At 40.2% G+C, this 6,235-nt stretch overlaps 1 pseudogene; it reads right to left on the bottom strand.

Annotated features, from left to right (window-relative positions):
* Positions 1-663: 663 nt before the first annotated feature.
* Positions 664-1,141, bottom strand: LOC147995932 (large ribosomal subunit protein eL8 pseudogene; annotated as a pseudogene).
* Positions 1,142-6,235: the final 5,094 nt, after the last annotated feature.

The following is a 6,235-nucleotide window of genomic DNA, read 5'->3' as shown; positions in this document are numbered from 1 at the left end:
TTTAGTGAAGAACAAATGTCACCTGTACCATAGCTACAGAAAGGAAGGATCATGGCAGCAATGGGAAGGGCATCCATTTGGATAACTGAATTCTACCACATTGATATACTAATTTAAACCAAGACCGAAGATATATATAAGTCAAATCATCTAATAAAAAATTCTTGAGGCAGTGTCTCATCTTCCACATAGAACTAACCAAATATGCTTGAGTGACCACTGAGACATAGATCACAGATTTCTTCCCCTCTGAGCTTGCAAGAATGTATCACCACATCTGTATTTAGTTTTGTACTTTTAAAAAATTTTGTAATTATATTTAAGTACAGAAAACTTAAGTGTACATTTAACCCAGTTTAGTGTTGAGTTCCTTAGCCTTTGCCTTTTCCAATTTGGCAATGCGAGTCACAGACTTAGGACCCAGGACGTTGCCTCCCCAGTGGCGGCGGATCTTGTCATATCTGTCATTATAATTGGTCCTAATAGCTTCCACCAGCTTAGCCAGAGCACCCTTGTCTTCCGAGTTAACCTGTGTGAAGACAACAGTGGTGCATGTCTTCCTGTGGACCAGGCGCCCCAGACTGGCTTTTCCTTTGATGATGCAGTAGGGCACCCCCATCTTTCAAAAAAGGGCCGGCAAGAAAACCACCAGCTCAATGGGGTCTACATCATGGCAATCACCACCAGCTGAGCCTTCTTGTTCTCCACCAAGGTGGTGACTGTATTGACCCCTGCTCCTAGGACAAGTGGTCTCTTAGTTGAGATGTCCCCTTTACCAGCAGCTTTCTTCTCAGCATGGGCCAGCAGCCTTTGCTTCTTCTCCTGTTTTGTCTCTGGCCTGTACTTGTGGGCAAGCTTAAGCAGCTGAGTCACTGTTTGCCTGTCCAGGGCCTGGGTGAACTGGTTGATGGCAGGAGATATTTTGAGCTGCTGATAGAGGATGCCTCTTGCTGTAGCCTGAGGTAGCAGGGCCACTGACTAAGCATGTGAGATCTCTTTAGGGCTGGATGTCCTGTGCAATGCCGAAGTTCTTAGGCCTTTTCTCAAACAAAGGATTGACCAAGTTTTTGGCCTCCTGTTTCTTGACCACGGTGAGGGCTGGGGCCATCTTCTTCCCCTTGGCCTTCTTTCCTTTGGGCATCTTGCTTGGCTGGAGGAGAGAGCAATTTTGTACTTTCATAATTTAATTAATATATATGTGAGATGGTGCTATCTGAGACTAGAAGAGAATATCCAATTTCCCTGGGAATGTAGTTATAGTCATTTGTGAGACAGCTGACCTGGAAGCAAGTGAGATCTCTAGGACAGCTCAAAAAAACCTAATTGTGGGGGATGGGGGAGAGTCCGCTCTCCATAAGTTTTTAACATGTTTTCTTGTAGCATCAAACTTAAGTTCTCAGTCTAGACAGATATTCACTTTACCAAATAATCTACTACCTCTTATATAGAATATAAGATATGAATAGAACACTATCAAGCTTAAGATAGTTACCACGAGTTACAGATTTCTTCACAACCACTTAGACATAGTAGGGATTGGCATGCTTATAGCTGTTCATGAACTTGAATTTTCTAGAGATAGTACTCATTAAAAAAATAACATTTGTGTTAAAATATTCTACAAACTTTAGCTTGTATAAATTAAAATTTAAGTAATACTTATATTTGTTTATTTGTATGTGTGTGGATACACTTGAACCAAACCATGTTTGTTGGAGGTCAGAGGACAACTTGTACTCAGTTCTACTATTCCTCCATGTTGTTCATGGGGATAAACCATGGGCACTATCAGGTCTGCAGGCTTGACAGAAGCACTGAGCAAACTCTACTGCACTATGAATACATTTTTTAATTAGATTTTTTGTTAAAGTTTGCATGCATGTGTTTGTGTCAGTGTCTCTGTGCCTGTATGAGTTCATCACACATATCCTGGAACCCAAGAAGAGGCATAACATCCTTTGTACCTGAAACAGGCAGTTGTAATCAGCCTGATATATGTGCTCTGAACCAACTGCAGTTCTCTGCAATAGCAGTAAGTACTCATAGATGCTGATCCAATTATCTACAACCTTATAAACATATTTGATAAGTATTCTGAAAAGGCAATCATGAATACACAGATGTGTGTGTGTGTGTGTGTGTGTGTGTGTGTATGTGTGTGTGTGTGCATGTTCCACTGAAAATTTCGAATGAGGTTTTCATTCCTCATTTTATTTAGAAATAAAAAATTCTGCTAAGAAAATCATTAGCTCAAAAGACAATGAAAGTAACATAAATTATTTAGCTCTGTCAAGTATGAAAATCATTTTAACTCAACTGAGCAATTCTGTGCTCACTATACACTAGTTGTCTCAGAGGGCTGGAAAAATTCTGTTACATTCATTTTGTACATAAAAGTCCTTGTCTATGGAAACTATTTTCTGACTTTTAAATCAAACATTGAATTTCTGAAAATAATTCTTACTACCAAAATTCTGGCTTTAGCAGAGCAAAGTTTACAACTAGTCAAAGTGGATTATATTACACTGCAGTGTGAATGAAAAACTCAGCAGGAGAAAGAGATTCTTTTTTGTTTCAAAACTGTTGATCCTGGCTGTAGTGTCACTGGGAAATTTCACTATATCTGTGTATCACACTGCATAGTAGGGTGAGATCATATTATCGAAATGGATATTATGTAATTGTTTTTAGCAGACATTTGCTTATTTCTTTTTCTTTTTTTTTGGTTCTTTTTTTCGGAGCTGGGGACCGAACCCAGGGCCTTGAGCTTCCTAGGCAAGTGCTCTACCCAGTGGTAAATCCCCAACCCCGCTTATTTCTTGTAGTTTAAATATTATGTGGGGGTTTCTATACCACCTTAGATCATTTAGTTCCCAAATAAAAGACACAAAACCTTCATATTTATTGTAAGACTTAGTAGCATTAAAGCTGGGTAGATATCAGCTCTCTATTATGTCTACTACCCTCTCAATAACTCTGAGATATAACTTTCCATGATTCAGGTAGGCTACTCTTACTCCAAATGGCCAACCCTCATGCCCATGTTCTCATGAACCATCTACTTCATGGCATCTCCTTCTTTCTTCTTCTCTCTGATCTCCTCCTCATGGTCTCTGCATCAGACTTCAAGCCCAGGAACTGCAGCTCTGCCTGCCTCTCTTCAGCTCAGCTACAGACTGTAGGCATCTTTATTCATACAATAGTTTTAAGCTAAGGAGGCACGTTATATTACCATCAGTTGGTGCATGTGAGGATCTCCACATCCCTGGGAACAAACAGATTTTGTGGTAGTATTTAACATCATACATAGCAACAGAACACACATCAACAATTAGCAGTTTGCCACTGTCACTATTTTTTCATTATTTATGTTTCATTCTTCTTCATTTGGTGGTGTGTGTATAAGAATTTAGTGATTCAGACTTTATCTAGTTTCTGGTGAGAAATCAGGAAGGCCGAATAGTTAATTGAAATTGTCATTGAGAACAGTATACCATAGAGGTAAGATGTTTGCCACCAAACCTGGCAGTTTTATTGATTCCTAGTTCTTCTATGGTGGAAGGGAAGCGCTAACACCACAAACTATATTCTGTCTTGTATATAAGATCAATATACATATACCAACACTTTCCTAGGCATACAAAAATAAGAATAATGTTAAAAAAGTAAGATTGACATAAAAATGTAAGCAAACCAGAATATAAGGTCAAAATATGAGCAAGGTGCAGATTCAATGCTGCCATCTTAAAATTTTCTCATAATGAACTTAGCTGAGCTAGTTAAACTGTGTAACCTTAAACGATTATATAAGCTGTATATTTCTGCTGGTCTGGACTCTTCACATTCCTCCTGCGTGAGGATTGTGTCAAGCCCCAGTGCATTGGTATCCCAACGTAAACCTCTTGTTTTTCTTTTTTTTTTCCAATTTATTTCATCTTTTTATATATATATATTTTTTATTAACTTGAGTATTTCTTATATACATTTCAAGTGTTATTCCCTTTCCCGGTATCCGGGAAAACATCCCCCTCCCCCCTCCCCTTCCTTATGGGTGTTCCCCTCCCAACCCTCCCCCCATTGCCGCCCTCCCCCCACCAGTCTAGTTCACTGGGGGTTCAGTCTTAGCAGGACCCAGGGCTTCCCCTTCCACTGGTGCTCTTACTAGGATATGCATTGCTACCTATGAGGTCAGAGTCCAGGGTCAGTCCATGTATAGTCTTTGGGTAGGGGCTTAATCCCTCGAAGCTCTGGTTGGTTGGCATTGTTGTACATATGGAGTCTCGAGCCCCTTCAAGCTCTTCCAGTTCTTTCTCTGATTCCTACAACGGGGGTCCTATTCTCAGTTCAGTGGTTTGCTGCTGGCATTCGCCTCTGTATTTGCTGTATTCTGGCTGTGTCTCTCAGGAGCGATCTACATCCGGCTCCTGTCGGTCTGCACTTCTTTGCTTCATCCATCTTGTCTATTTGGGTGGCTATATATGTATGGGCCACATGTGGGGCAGACTCTGAATGGGTGTTCCTTCAGTCTCTGTTTTAATCTTTGCCTCTCTCTTCCCTGCCAAGGGTATTCTTGTTCCCCTTTAGGAGAAGGAGTGAAGCATTCACATTTTGATCATCCGTCTTGAGTTATATTTGCTCTAGGCATCTAGGGTAATTCAAGCATTTGGGCTAATAGCCACTTATCAATGAGTGCATACCATGTATGTCTTTCTGTGATTGGGTTAGCTCACTCAGGATGATGTTTTCCAGTTCCAACCATTTGCCTACGAATTTCATAAAGTCATTGTTTTTGATAGCTGAATAATATTCCATTGTGTAGATGTACCACATTTTCTGTATCCATTCCTCTGTTGAAGGGCATCTGGGTTCTTTCCAGCTTCTGGCTATTATAAATAAGGCTGCAATGAACATAGTGGAGCACATGTCTTTTATATGTTGGGGCATCTTTGGGTATATGCCCAAGAGAGGTATAGCTGGATCCTCAGGCAGTTCAATGTCCAATTTTCTGAGGATTCTCCAGACTGATTTCCAGAATGGTTGTACCAGTTTGCAATCCCACCAACAATGGAGGAGTGTTCCTCTTCCTCCACATCCTCGCCAGCATCTGTTGTCCCCTGAGTTTTTGATCTTAGCCATTCTCACTGGTGTGAGGTGAAATCTCAGGGTTGTTTTGATTTGCATTTCCCTTATGACTAAAGATGTTGAACATTTCTTTAGGTGTTTCTCAGCCATTCGGCATTCCTCAGCTGTGAATTATTTGTTTAGCTCTGAAGCCCATTTTTTAATAGGGTTATTTGTTTCCCTGCGGTCTAATGTCTTGAGTTCTTTGTATATTTTGGATATAAGGCCTCTATCTGTTGTAGGATTGGTAAAGATCTTTTCCCAATCTGTTGGTTGCCGTTTTGTCCTAACCACCGTGTCCTTTGCCTTACAGAAGCTTTGTAGTTTTATGAGATCCCATTTGTCGATTCTTGATCTTAGAGCGTAAGTCATTGGTGTTTTGTTTAGGAAATTTTTTCCAGTGCCCATGTGTTCCAGATGCTTCCCTAGTTTTTCTTCTATTAGTTTGAGTGTGTCTGGTTTGATGTGGAGGTCCTTGATCCACTTGGACTTAAGCTTTGTACAGGGTGATAAGCATGGATCGATCTGCATTCTTCTACATGTTGACCTCCAGTTGAACCAGCACCATTTGCTGAAAATGCTATCTTTTTTCCATTGGATGGTTTTGGCTCCTTTGTCAAAAATCAAGTGACCATAGGTGTGTGGGTTCACTTCTGGGTCTTCAATTCTATTCCATTGGTCTATCTGTCTGTCTCTGTACCAATACCATGCAGTTTTTATCACTATTGCTCTGTAATACTGCTTGAGTTCAGGGATAGTGATTCCCCCTGAAGTCCTTTTTTTGTTGAGGATAGCTTTAGCTATCCTGGGTTTTTTGTCATTCCAGATGAATTTGCAAATTGTTCTGTCTAACTCTTTGAAGAATTGGATTGGTATTTTGATGGGGATTGCATTGAATCTGTAGATTGCTTTTGGTAAAATGGCCATTTTTACTATATTAATCCTGCCAATCCATGAGCATGGGAGATCTTTCCATCTTCTGAGGTCTTCTTCAATTTCCTTCTTCAGTGTCTTGTAGTTCTTATTGTACAGATCTTTTACTTGCTTGGTTAAAGTCACACCGAGGTTCTTTATATTATTTGGGTCTATTATGAAGGGTGTCGTTTCCCTAATT

Source organism: Rattus norvegicus, chromosome 2 (assembly GCF_021556685.1).
Source record: "Rattus norvegicus strain SHRSP/BbbUtx chromosome 2, alternate assembly SHRSP_T2T, whole genome shotgun sequence".
In the NCBI taxonomy this organism is placed as follows: domain Eukaryota; kingdom Metazoa; phylum Chordata; class Mammalia; order Rodentia; family Muridae; genus Rattus; species Rattus norvegicus.
The sequence above is the reverse complement of the archived record's forward strand: the minus strand, read 5'-3'. Positions and strand labels throughout refer to the sequence as shown.